This window comes from Hemitrygon akajei, unplaced genomic scaffold, assembly GCF_048418815.1.
Source record: "Hemitrygon akajei unplaced genomic scaffold, sHemAka1.3 Scf000034, whole genome shotgun sequence".
Lineage (NCBI taxonomy): Eukaryota > Metazoa > Chordata > Chondrichthyes > Myliobatiformes > Dasyatidae > Hemitrygon > Hemitrygon akajei.
Window position 1 is genome coordinate 9653042 of NW_027331920.1, and position 15008 is coordinate 9668049.

The window sequence follows — 15008 nt, forward strand, 5'->3', positions numbered from 1 at the left end:
CGGTTCGGGCCGAGACCCTTCATTAGGACAGCTGGTGTGGTATACTGTGTCCGGTGCTCCCGGTGTGGCCTTTTATACATTGGTGAGACCCGACGCAGACTGGGAGACCGTTTCGCTGAACACCTACGCTCTGTCCGCCAGAGAAAGCAGGATCTCCCAGTGGCCACACATTTTAATTCCACGTCCCATTCCCATTCTGATATGTCTATCCATGGACTCCTCTACTGTCAAGATGAAGCCACATTCAGGTTGGAGGAACAACACCTGGGTAGCCGCGAACCTGATGGCATGAACATTGACTTCTCTCACTTCCGTTAATGCCCCTCCTCCCCTTCTTACCCCATCCCTGACATATTTAGTTGTTTGTTTTTTTATCTCTCTCTGACCATCACTCTGCCTGTTTTCCATCTCCCTCTGGTGATCCCCTCCCCCTTTTTTTCTCCCTGGGCCTCCCGTCCCATGATCCTTTCCCTTCTCCAGCTCTGTATCCCTTTTGCCAATCACCTTTCCAGCTCTTAGCTTCATCCCACCCCCTCCGGTCTTCTCCTATCATTTCGCATTTCCCCCTCCCCCCACTACTTTCAAATCTCTTACTATCTCTCCTTTCAGTTAGTCCTGATGAAGGGGCTCGGCCCGAAACATCAACAGTGCTTCTCCTTATAGATGCTGCCTGGCCTGCTGTGTTCCACCAGCATTTTGTGTGTGTTGTTTGAATTTCCAGCATCTGCAGATTTCCTCGTGTTTGCTCAGAGAATCAACATGGTTTTGCTGGATGTGTTCAGTGGAAATTCTGGGCCTTTCAATGTTTAGTGTGGGATCAACAACACATTAAACGGGCAACAGATAAGAAAACGCGGCCATGGACTGTCTAAGCCCGGCTACGAGCGGAGGAGGGTTGGCCATATGGCCAGCAACCCCATCTCTCAAAAACCTAGAGCGACAAAAACGTCAGCTGAATCTCAAAGGCCTCATCCCTGCGGTCGGAAGGACCTTCCCCTGGAAGACGATTGAAGTCCTGCGCTGAAAGGAGAAGCTATGTGTCCCCCCTGGGGTGGTTAACTACTACAATAACTGTGAGGCTTCCTCAGCCAACCCGGCCACTCCCTGTCCAGTGTAGAGGATTCCTGTAGTCCCAATGGTGACCCTGTAGTCTGGAATGTGCCAGTCGGCAGCATTCCTGTACGACTGGGCTTCACAAACTTTTTTTTTATGTCAAGGACCAATACCAGTAACCGTGGACCCCAGGTTGGGAACCGCTGCTCTCCGGACATCTCGATGTGATGGCAGGGCAACAAGTTTCCAGCGTCTTTCCCCGAGTTGATGATTTTCCAGCATCACTCGCTGTCCGTTTTCCTGCGCGTCCTGGTAACAGCCCGAGGATCAGTGAGCCTTCTGTCACGCAGCTGCTGTGGCACAGGCCCTTGCATCTTTCTCCACAGATCTTCGCCAGCCCACAGTCCGCAAAGAGGTGAGTAACCGTCCCGTCTCCACGGCAGTAATCTCGGGGCAGCGCGCTGTGGGAGTGATCTCCGGGCATGCAGCAAGGATCAGACTGGGAGGGGCCCTCTCGTCTCCACTGCAGTAATCTCGGGGCAGCGCGCTGTGGGAGTGATCTCCGGGCATGCAGCAAGGATCAGACCGGGAGGGTCCCTCTCGCCGTCAGACAGGTGAGGTCTTGCTGCCTGTTGGAAAGATCTGGTGATGAGGCATTCTGCCAGATGGTCTGGACTGTCTGCTCAGGGAACCACTCCACTGTGTCCATCCAGTCCTTCTCCTGCAGTAACTGCAGGACATTCCGTGCTGACCACTGTCTGGTGTTCTTGTGGTCAAAGCTGCTGGTCTGAAAGAACTGTCACCAATTTCATTAACACAAGGTTCACATGGAGAAGCTTCCTGATTGAGACAGACACAGTCTCACAGGGTATTTACAGGGTAGGGGCAGGAATGATTTTTCTCCTGGCTGGGCAGTGGAACCGGGGATCACAGACTCAAAATCCGAGATCACCTCAGCAGGACTGAGATGAGGAGAAATTTCCCCACCCACAGTGCAGTGGAGTTTTCTCCACAGGTTTTCTAAATTAAACCGACATATTTAGGGGCTCGGCGATGTTGGGAACGTTGCAGGAAAGTGGTGCTGAGGGCAAAGATCAGCCATGTTCTGAGTGAGGGACAGAACAGCGCAACGGGCCGAATGGCAACGTCTGTTCCTGTTTCTTATTTTCTAAATCACGAGGTTACCTTTGCGCCTTGTTCTCCCTTGGCCTTCAGCCTGTCGGATTGCACAGGGGAGCGGTGAGAGCTCCGGAGATCCATCGGCAGCCGCTGCGGTTATTTTATGTTCTTGTTCTTTATCATTATTTTTGTATTTGCATTTGCACAGATCAGCACTCTGGCTGATCTTTCACTGCCTGCTTCTGTTGTGGTTACTATTCTATACTTTTTCTAAGTATGTCCGCAGGAAAATGCTTCTCGGCGTTGTATGTGGTGACTTATCTGGACTCTGATAATAAAATTTATTTTGAAATTTGAGTTTCGGGAAACTTGCTTTAATTCTGAGAACAAACTGTGACTGACATCTCCAGCTCCGAGCAGCAGCCCGTCCTCACACACTCAGAGCCAATCAGCGATCACCGTTGGGATAAGGATGCTCTCATTGGCTGAGGGGTGTGAGTGGGCGGGACGCTGAGCGCCCGGCCGGGCCGGGGTTTGCAACCGGGACCGAGTGAGACCGGAGACCGGGAGCTGAGCCTCGGGTTTCGGCTGCACCACCGGCGGGTCGTGAATCCTTTCGAAGGCAGAGCTGAAGAGACCGGCGGAGATTCCGTGAGATGTTTCAGCTACACGGAGGGCGCCCGGCCTTTCCCCGCCGAGGATCGGGGCCTGTTGTCTGGAGTTGTCTCCCAGACCCGTCCCTTCCTGCTGGGAGACGGGAGCTGCCACGCAGCGGCTGCCGGTGGATCTCCGGAGCTCTCACCGCTCCCCTGTGCAATCCGAACGGCTGAAAACCAAGGGAGAACAAGGCGCAAAGGTAAACTCGTGCTTTAGAAAATAAGTAACAGGAGCATGTCTGGCCACTCGGCCCGTTGCGCCTATTCCACCCTTTCCTCAGAATAGTCCTTTCTTTTTAAATCTTTTTATTGATTTTAAACAAACACAAAAATGAAACATGAATACAAAGAGCTTGAGAGTACATAATTAATAGGTGAAGGTATAAATACAAATAGATGATAATAACCTCCAAAACTCATAGTGGTTACAAAAAATGGAGAAAATAAGAAATCCTCCCCCCCAAAAAAATGAAAAAAATCCTAACCGACATGGGCCATTGCATTATATCAATTATACACAGTAGCGTCAATAACTCCGCACCTCCATCCAAATAATTAAGGACAATAAAAGTAAGGTTTAGGAAAAGTCAGTTTAGCTTATATGAAAATGTTGAATAAATGGTCTCCAAGTTTCTTCATATTTAACTGAAGGGTTAAAGACAACACTTATGATTTTTTCTAAACTCGAACAAGAAATAGTTTGAGAAAACCACTGAAATATAGTTGGAGGATTAATTTCTTTCCAGTTCAATAGGATAGATCTTCTAGCCATTAATGTAACAAATGCAATCATCCGCCGGGCTGAGGGGGGATAAACGACTTTTATCCACCATTGGTAAACCGAAAATTGCAGTAATAGGATGTGGTTGCAATTTGATATTCAGAACTGTTGAAATAATACCAAAAACATCTTTCCAATAATTTTGCAAACAGGGGCAAGACCGGAACATGTGGGTCAATGAAGCGACTTCAGAATGACATCTGTCACTGGTTGGATTAACATAAGAATAAAATCGAGCGAGTTTATCCTTGGACATGTGAGCCCTATGAACAACCTTAAATTGTATTAAGCATGTTTAGCACAAATAGAAGAAGAATTGACTAATTGTAAAATTTTCTCCCACTGCTCTGTGGGTATAAGACAGTGAAGTTCTTTTTCCCATTCCTTCTTAATTATTTCTGATACTCCTGGCTGGATTTTCATGATCATATGATAAATGATAGCTACTTAACCCTTCCGGCAAGGATTCAGAGATAGAATTTTTTTCTGTAATGTCCATTGGACATAATTTCAGAAAATACTAACATTCAAGAAATTTCTAACTTGCAAGTATCTAAAAAAAAAATGAGTTTTAGGCTGGATAGCTGTTCAAAGGACATAAAACTGTTATCTAAAAATAGATCACGAAAACATGTTATACCTTTTGTTTTCCATAACACAAAGGCCTGGTCCATAAAAGAGGGCTGGAAAAAGAAGTTAGATAGAATAGGGCTTGATTATTCAAGCCAAAGAATTTACAAAATTGAAACCATATTCTTAATGTCTGTTTAACTATAGGATTAGTTATTTGTTTATTCGGTTTAGATAAAGCAAAAGGAAGCGAAGATCCTAAAATAGAAAACAATGATTGATAGATAGATAGATACTTTATTCATCCCCATGCGGAAATTCAACATTTTTTCCAATGTCCCATACACTTATTGTAGCAAAACTAATTACTAATGAGAAGTCTTGTACAGATTTACACTCCAAATTTACCCATTGTGGGCAAGGTACTATGACCGATTCTTGTGTCCAAAATATTAAATATTGAATATTAACTGCCCAATAGTAAAATCTCAGGTTTGGCAAAGCAAAACCACCTTCCTTCTTAGGCTTCTGTAAATATCTTTTACTTAATCTCGGATTTTTACTCTGCCACACATATAAGGATATTTTGGAGTCAATAATATCAAAAAAAGATTTAGGAATAAAAATTTGTAATGCTTGGAATAAATAAAAAAATTTGGGTAATACTATCATCTTGATAGTATTAATTCGACCAACCAATGACAGAGATAATGGGGACCACCTGGTAACAAGTTGCTTGATTTGTTCAATTAAAGGTAAAAAATTAACTTTAAATAAACCTTATGTTTCTTGGTAATTTTAATACCCAAATAAGTAAAATGATCTGTGACAACTTTAAATGGTAAGTGTTTATAAATTGGAACTTGCATATTTAATGGAAATAATTCACTCTTATTAAAATTCAGTTTGTAGCCAGAAAAGCTACTAAACTGAGCAAGCAAGGATGAAATAGCAGGAATAGATCTCTCAGGGTCAGATATGTATAGTAACAAATCATCAGCATATAATGATAACTTATAAGTCCCTTACCCACGGGTAATACCAAAAATATTAGGTGATTCACGAATGGCAACGGCTAAAGGTTCCAAAGCAATGTCAAATAATAGAGGACTTAAAGGGCAGCCTTGCCTCGTACCACGGGACAACTGAAAAAAAGGAGATCTTTGATTATTGGTAAGAACCGAAGCCAAAGGATTATAATACATTAATTTAATCCATGATATAAATTTCAAGCTAAAATTAAAATTCTGCAACGTATTAAATAAATATGGCCATTCAACTCTATCGAACGCTTTTTCAGCATCTAAGGAAATGACATTCTGGTATTTTAGATGAAGAAGTATATATTATATTAATAAATTTTCAAATGTTAAAAGATGAATAACAGTTTTTAATAAATCCAGTCTGATCTTCAGAGATAATTTGAGGTTCACATTTTCTAATCTAGTGGCCAAAATTTCGGTAAAAATCTTAGAATCCGTATTCAGCAAGGATATTGGCCAATAGGATGCACATTCAGTGGGGTCTTTATCTTTTTTAAGAATTGGAGAAATGGAGTCATCATAAAAAGATTGTGGTTATTTACCTACTTTTAACGCATCTTTAAAAATGTTAAAAAGCCAAAGCGGGATTTAAAAAATTTAAAAAATTCAGCATTCCTGGGGCTTTACCTGAATTCATTGAAAAAGGGAGTGGGTTCCCCTTTCCACACCCTGCCTGGGGACTTGTGCAACTCCTCGGGGTTATATATGGAACCTCTCAGACAGGGACAGGGGGTGGGTTCAACTTTCCAGACCCTGCCCGTGGACTTGTGCCACTCCTCAGGGTTATATATGGAACCTCTCGGGCAGGGACAGGGAGTGGGTTCCCCTTTCCAGACCCTGCCCGGGGACTTGTGCCACTCCTCAGGGTTATATATGGAACCTCTCGGACAGGGACAGGGAGTGGGTTCCCCTTTCCCAGGCAGACGCCTGAAGGTGACCGGGAGCCACCAGAGGGGCTGATGTAATACAAGCCAAGGCACGGTGGGTCACTGAGGTAAGGGAACCCATTTGAATGACAGCCCGACTGCATGCGAATTTTGGTGAATTTACCCGATAACTACAGAAAAAAGGAGAATCCCTTGCGTACTTTATAGCTCGTTTTAAGGATACGTGAGAGTCCAATGCCGGCAAACCCCTGGACAGATCAGTATGTCCAGCTGGCAGTGCAGACTTTTCTAAACTGTCTCGGACCCAAGCCTGCCCACTCCTTTAAGTTAACTAATCTCAATTCGCTGTGTCAGACCTGGCCCCAGGTGACATAAATTGTGATGAATAGGGAGCGCAATTGACTCTTTAAAGCATATATGTCAAACTCAAGACCCGCGGGCCAAATCCGGCCCGCGGTGCTATTATCTTTGGCCCGCGAGATAATATCTAATTACTATTAAAGCTGGCCCCAGTAATCGAAGCGCCTATGGCGTATGATATGGCTAATGATGAGTTTATTCAGGTACCAGGTTTTCAGGGTTTTTAGTGTTTCTTCGGCAGTCTTGCTCGGCAGTCTTCTTCATAAGAAACGGAATTTGTAAAGTGAAACACTTTGTAGTTATAGCAGAGACTGAGACACATGAGAGCAGGCTGAAAAAACGGAGGCAACGAAAGCTGCGTTCGCACGCGTCCGACTGATCCGGCCCGCATGAAGCTGCATTTTGCTCAATCCGGCCCGCATGAAGCTGCATTTTGCTCAATCCGGCCCGTGACCTAAAATGAGTTTGACACCCCTGCTTTAAAGGGACTGGGGCAAAGCGAGAGTGTGCACAGAGAACCGGTAGTGAGGAGATGGAGTTTGGGTCCCGACGAAGAACCCAGAACGGGTGTCAGGATCTTGCGGACGGTGCAGATGAAGAGAACTCTTGGCTAAGGACAGAAACGGTGTTTGTAGAAAGAGTGGACATTGGGCCAGAGATTGTCGCATTGCAATCACAGACAAGAATAATAAGGGGCAGGAAGAGAGCCTGGATCACAGTGATACTCGACAGAGTAACACAGGGTAACAGTAATACTCGACAGAGTACTACATTTACTCTCCACAATCCCTTTGATCCCGGATAGGGCAGGCCAGAGGGGACGGATCACAGCGATAGTCGACAGAGTACCACATTTACTCTCCACAATCCCTTTGGTCCCGGATAGGGCAGGCCAGAGGGGACGGATGACAGTGATACTGGACAGAGTACCACATTAACTCTCCACAATCCCTTTGGTCCCGGATAGGGCAGGCCAGAGGCGACGGATCACAGTAATAATCGACAGAGTACCACATTTACTCTCCACAATCCCTTTGGTCCCGAATAGGGCAGGCCAGAGGGGACAGATCACAGTGATACTCGACAGAGTACCACATTTCCTCTCCACAATCCCTTTGGTCCCAGATAGGGCAGGCCAGAGGGGACGGATCACAGTCATACTCAACAGAGTACCACATTTACTCTCCACAGTCCCTTTGTTCCCGTGTACGGCAGGCCAGAGGGGACGGATGAGAGTGATACTCGAAAGAGTACCACATTTACTCTCCACAATCCCTTTGCTCCCGGACAGGGCAGGCCGGAGGGGACGGATCACAGTAATACTCGACAGAGTACCACATTTACTCTCCACAATCCCTTTGGTCCCAGATAGGGCAGGCCAGAGGGGACGGATCACAGTCATACTCGACAGAGTACCACATTTACTGTCCACAATCCCTTTGGTCCCGGATAGGGCAGGCCAGAGGGGACGGTTCACAGTAATACTCGACAGAGTACCACATTTACTCTGCACAATCCCTTTGGTCCAGGATAGGACAGGCCAGAGGGGACGGATCACAATGATACTCGACAGAGTACCACATTTACTCTCCGCAATCCCTTTGGTCCTGGATAGGACAGGCCAGAGGGGACGGATCACAATGATACTCGACAGAGTACCACATTTACTCTCCACAATCCCTTTGGTCCCGGATAGGGCAGGCCAGAGGGGACGGATCACAGTGATACTCGACAGAGTACCACATTTACTCTCCACAATCCCTTTGGTCCCGGATAGGGCAGGCCAGAGGGGATGGATCATAGTGATACTCGACAGAGTACCACATTTACTCTCCACAATCCCTTTGGTCCCGGATAGGTCAGGCCAGAGAGGACGGTGATACAGGCGGCTGTGATCAGGCTCACCACACAGGCAGGCTCTTTTCTCACTGCTGTAATCAGGTAGAAGGTACAAGAGCCTCAGGACTCACCCCACCAGGGTCAGGAACAGTTACTACCCCTCAACCATCAGGCTGTGGAACAATACAGGATAACTGCACTCACTTGTCCATAGACATGCTGCCACAACAAATCATCGTACTGGGACTGTCTCCAAATGAGTGAAATAAGAGGTGGTTTGACTGAGACAGATCACATTCCTGTCTCAGAATTAGAGAAATACAATCACACAGGATATTTACAGCGGAAGGGCTGGAATGATGTTTCCCAGAAGGTGTGGAACCAGCGCTCACAGACTCAAAATCCGAGGACAACTCAGCAGGACTGAGATGAGGAGAAATTTCCTCACCCAGAGTGCAGTGAATCATTGCAATTATCTCCACAAGGTTTCTAAATTGAATAGACATATCCTGGGGCTCAGCGGTGATGGAAAGTTGCAGGAAAGTGGTGCTGAGGTCAAAAGTCAAACATGTTCTGAGTGAAGGGCAGAAGAGGTGCAAGGGGCCGAATGGCCACGCCTTCTCTATTTCTTATTTTCTGAAACCCGAGTTTACCTTTGCGCCTCACTGTTTCTTGGCCTGTCAGATTGTACAGGGAGCGCTGAGTGCACCGGACATCTATCGGCAGCCGCTGCGGTTATTTCCTGTTCTCGTTGTTTATTTGCATTGGCGAAGTTTGTTGTCTTCTGCACTCTGGTTGATCTTTCAGTGATCCCGATATAGTTACCGTTCTGTAGCTTTGCTCTGTATGTTTGTAGGAGTTGTATGTAGCGACTTATCTGTCCTCTGATAATAAAATTTACTTTGAACTTTGCACCTCCGGGAACTTGCTTTGTTTCTGAGATCAAACTGTGACTGACATCTCCGGCTGCCGGCAGCAGCCCGCCCTCGGACACAGTCAAAGCCAATCAGCGACCACTACTGGGAGACGCTTGCCTCCATAGGCTGAGGAGTGTCAGTGGGCGGGATGCTGGGCGGACCGAAGTTTGGAATCGGGAACGAGTGGATCTGGTGAGAGACCCGAGATTGGGAGCAGCTCCCCGGGTAAAGGCTGCAACAGCGGCCGGAGTTTTGAATTCTTCCGATAGCGGAGGTGAAGATTCGGGCGGAGATTCCGTGAGATGTTTCAGCCACACAGGGGGTACCCGGTCTTTCCCCGCCGTGGATCGGGGCCTGTTGTCCGGAGTTTTCTCCCAGTCCTGTCTCCTGCTGCTGGGATACGGGAGCTGGCCCGCAGCGGCTGCCGACGGAACTCCGGTGCTGTGAGCGCTCCCCTGTGGAAAAGGACAGGCTGAAGGTCAAGGGAGAACGAGACGCAAAGGTATACTCGGACTTTAGAAAAAGGAAACAGGAGCAGGCCATTCGGCCCTTTGTGGCTGTTCTGCCTTTCACTCAGAACATGCCTGATCTTTGACCTCAGCGGCATTTTCGCGCAACGTTCCCAGCATCGCAGAGCCCCAAAATTTGTCCTTCGAATTTCGAAACCTTGTGGAGATAATTGCAATAATTCACTACCCTCTGGGTGAGGAAATATCTCCTCATCTCAGTCCTGCTGAGGTGACCTCGGATTCTGTGACCCCCATTCTTCACCACAGACAAAGGAAACATCATTCCAGCCTCTTCCCTGTCAATACCCTGTGAGACTGTCTGTCTCAGTCAGACGACCTTTTATTTCTCTAATTTTGAGACAGGCCCGGTCAGTATAATCTCTCCGAGGACACTACCTCACCTCCTAAATCAATCTGGGAAATCTCTTCATTCCCTTCATCCCACAGGCTGACTCCGGGAGGGAGACCAGACCTGTGCACAGTGTTCCATGTACGCTCTCACCAGGAACCCATATACCTTCAGAGGAGATCTTTATTCTTCTATTCAAACCTTCCTTCCCATTTAATGCTCTTCATTTAATATGGAACTCAAACAGTGAACAGACACAACACAGCCTCAGCCATGAATTTAAAGGACGGGTGTTGCAACAGTTTCAGCTTCATACCGGGGGCCACGGAGCAAGCAGGGTGTCACAAAGGGAGGAATGTGGGAGTGTTGTATGTCTGAGCCCAGCAGTGTGTGTTTGTGTATCAGAATCACCGGCATATGTGGTGAAATTTGTTGTTTTGTGACGGTAATGCATAGTATAAATTACAATAAGTATTTATAAAATTAAATTTGAAATATAGTGCAAAACGAGAGGGAAAATCCCGAGGGGGTGTTCATGGGTTCATTGTCCATTCAGAAATCTGATGGTGGGGAAGAAGCTGTTCCTGAACCAGTGAACTCCAGGGTCCTGTACATCCTCCTTGATGGTAGCAATGAGACGAAGGCATGTCCTGGGTGATGGGGGTCCTTAATGATGGATGCCACCTTTTTGTGGCATCATCTTTTGAATGTGTCCTGGATGCTGTGGTGTCCAGTGCCCATGAAGGAGCTGGCTGAGTTTACAACTTTCTGCAGCATTTTCCGATCCTGTGCAGTGGCCTCTCCACACCAGGCAGTGATGCAACCAGTTAGAATGCTCTCCACAGTACATCTGTAGAAATTTGCAAGTGTCTTTAGTGACGGACCGATTCCCCTCAATCTCCGAATGAAATATAGCCGATGTTGTGCCTTCATTGTAACTGTTTCAATATGTTGGGCCCAGGGTAGATCCTCAGAGATGTTGACAGGCAGGAAATGGAAACTGCTCACCCTTTTCACTTCTGATCCCACGGTGAGGACTGGTGTGTGTTCCCTCGACTTCCCCTTCCTGAATCCACAATCAATTCCTTTGTCTTAATGAAGTTGAGGGCAAGGTTGTTGCTGTGACACCACTCAACTTGCTGATCTATCTCACTCCTGTACTCCTCCTCGTCACCGTCTGAAATTCCAGCAACAATAGTTGTGTCATCGGCAAGTTTATAGATTAGTCTAGCCGCACAGACGTGGTGTAGAGAGAGTAGAGCAGTGAGCTGAGTACCCATCGTTGAGGTGTGCCAGTGTTGATTGTCAGCAAGGAGGAGATGTTATTTCTGATCCACACAGACTGTGGTCTCCTGGTGAGGATCCAGTTGCACAAGGAGGTACAGGGGCCCAGGTTTTGGAGCTTGTTGATTACAATTGAGGGTCTGATTGTGTTGAATGCTGAGCTGTAATCAGCAGCCTGACTTGTATTTTGCTATTGTCCAGGTGATCTAATGCTGAGTGGAGAGCCAGTGAGATTGCATCTGCTGTAGATATATTGCAACAATCGGCAAATTGCAGTGGGTCCAGGTCCATGCACAGGCAGTTGATTCTATACATGACCAAACCCTCAAAGCACTTTATCACAGCTGTGTGTCTGTGTGTGTGCGTGCACGCTTGAAACAGTGATCCCAGTTTGATTCAGGAATCTTTCCTGTAGCTGGGGTACCTCAGAAGAGGGGTCATAGTGATGGGACGGTCATTCTGATCAGAGCCAAATAACTTAGCCAGTAAATGCTGAACCTTTAGAAATTACAAATCACATGTGTGTTTGAGAGAGTATCTACAGATTTAATTGTAGAATTCAAAATATACCAAGTAAATTTATTCTCGAAGTACACGCATGTCATCATGTTCAATCCTGAGATTGTTTTTTTCGGACAAACTCAGTAAATCCAAGAATCATGATTGAATGAATGAAAGCCCGAACCCAACCTCGTAGATAAAATACAATGAGCAAAAGACAACAGATTTTGTAAATATGTGCAAATATTAAATAGAAAACAATAAGTAAGAAATATGAACAGGAGATGAAGAATCCGTGAATGTGTCCATGGGTTATAGGAACAGTTCAGTGATGGGGCAATTGAATTTGAGTAAGATTATCCTCTCTGGTTGAAGAACTTGATGATTGAAGGGTGATAACAGTTCCTGAACCTGGTGGTGTTGGTTCTGAGCCTCCTGCACTTTCTTCCTGATGGCATCAGTGAGAAGAGATCATGTGCCACTTGGTGGGTTCCTTGATGATAGATGTAGCTTTCCTATGACAGCGCACCAGAGAAATGTGCGCAGTGGTGGGGAGGGTTTTACCCGTGATGTACTGGGCCGTATCCACTACTTTCTGTAGGATTTTCCTTTCAAGGGCTTTGTTGTTTCCATACCAGGCCATGATGTAACCACTGAACATATTCTCCACTCACATCTATAGAAGTTTGGCGAGCTTTTAGATGTCATGCTGAATCTTTGCAGGTTTCTAAGGAAATGGAGATGTTGCTGTGCTTTCTTCGTAATTGCACTTCCATGCTGGGCTCAAGACAGATCCTGGAAAGTGATGACATTGAGGAATTTAAGGTTGCTGACCCTCTCCGCCTTTGATCTCTGATGAGGACTGGCTCACAGATCTCCTGTTTCCTCCTCCTGAAGTCAATAATCAGCTCCTGGCTCTTGCTGAAGTTAAATGACAGGTTGCTTTAAGACCATACGATATAGGAGCAGAATTAGGCCATTTGGCCCATCGAGTCTGCTCTGCCATTTCATTTTAGCTGATCCAATTTCCTTCTTGGCCCCAATCTCCTGCATTCTCCTGGTAGCCCATCATGCCCTGACCAATCAAGAAACTATCAACCTCTGCCTTAAATGTACGTGAAGATTTGGCCTCCACAGCTGCCAATGATTCACTGTCCATAGAGTCCATAGATTCATTACTCTCTAGCTAAAGAAATTCCTCCTCATCTCCATTCTAAAGACACCTATCTATTCTGAGGCTGTGTCCTTTGGTCTTAGACTCTCCCAAAATAGGAAACATCCTCTCCATATCCACTCTATTAATCCTTTCACTATTTGATATATTTTAATTAGGTCTCCTCTCATTCTTTTGAATTCCACTCAATACAGACCCAGAGCCATCAAATACTCTATACATGACAACATGTTTAATTTGGGAATCATTTATGTGAAACTCTTTTGGACACTCTGCAGTGTCAGCACATCTATTCTAAGATAAGGGATCTAAAACTGCTCACAGTACTCCCAGTGAGGTCTCGCCAGTTCTTATAAAATTTTCAACATTACATCCCTGCGTTTATATTCTATTCCTCTTGAAATGAATGCTGACATTACATTTGCCTTCTTCACCACAGACTCAATCTGCAAATTGACCTTTAGGGACTATTTGGAAAATAGTCAGCCCTTTCATTTCTTCTGCCAAAGTGCATGCTGATACCCTTTGCTGACACTGTATTCCATCTCCCACTTCCTTGCCCATTCTCCTCATCTGTTGAAGACCTTCCACAGCCTCTCTATTTCCTCAAAACGACCTGACCCTCAACCATCTTCATATCATCTGAAAACTTTGCAGCAAGGTCATCAATTTCATCCTACACATCACTGACATTTAACATAAAGAGTATCAGTCCCAACACAGACTACGGTGGAACCCACTCGTCAAGAGGCTCCCTTTGTATCCACTCTTTGCTTCCTCTCAGTCAGCCATGGCTTTGTCCGTGCTGGAATCTTTCCGGTAATTCCATGGGCTCGTGGGTTGTTAAAGCAGTTTCAGGTGTGACATCATGTCAAAAGCCGTCTGAAAATCCAGGTAAACATCATTAATCGATTCTACTTTGTCTGTCCTGCTTGTTATTTCTTAAAATAATTTCAACAGGTTTGTCAGGCAAGATTTTCCCTTCAGGAAACCATGCTGACTATGGTCCATTTTATCTTGTGACACGGTACTCTCAGACCTTATCATTAATAATCGACTCCAGCATCTTCCCAATCACTGAGGACAGATTAACTGGCCTATAGTTTTCTTTCTTCTGCCTCTCTCCCTTCTTGAAGAGTGGAGTGACATTGGCAATTTTCCATTTTTGCTGAACCATTCCAGAATCTTGTGATTCTTGAATGTTCATTACTAATGGGTCCACAATCTTTTTAGCCACCTCTTTCAGAACGCTGGGGTGTACACCATCTGGGTCACGTGACTTATCTAACTTGAACTTTCAGTTTCTCAAGAACCTTCACTCTGGTTCTGGTAACTTTGCACACTTCTGACTCCTGACACCTGGAGGTTCCACCATTATGCTGGTGTCTTCCTCAGTGAAGACAGACACAACATACTTATTCAGTTTGTCTGCCATTTCCTTGTCTCCCGTCAGTGTCTCTCCAGCATCGTTTTCCAGCCACCCTAGACTTTATATTAGATAAAAGGTGGGGTGCGTGTGCTTTAATTGGGCAAGAATGTTGAACCAACACACCAGACAAATCTGAAAATATAACTCACCTGATGGATTATATTTGAGAGGCAGCAGATAGAATGAGAGAAGTGGGAGAGCAGTTCCACAATGATAACCCCTCAGGAAGCCGGTGGCCATTTGGGAATCTGGGAGGATGGAGTGATACTGTTTTACATAGTGCAGTTCCATCATTATAACCCCTCAGGAAGCCACTTTGGGAATCTTGATGAGAGAATACCGTTTTACATTATGGAATAACCATTAGAGTAATAATAATCAGATTATGATTCTTTTACTCTTCCATGTGACAGAAACCAGGGGATATCAGGGTTCTGGGTCCTCATGGGGAATGAACGGGGTAAAAGGGGAAAGATAGCCCTGAGATCTGAAGTATTTTCGCCTTAAAGACATAATTCACTTCGTAAGTTCTGATGA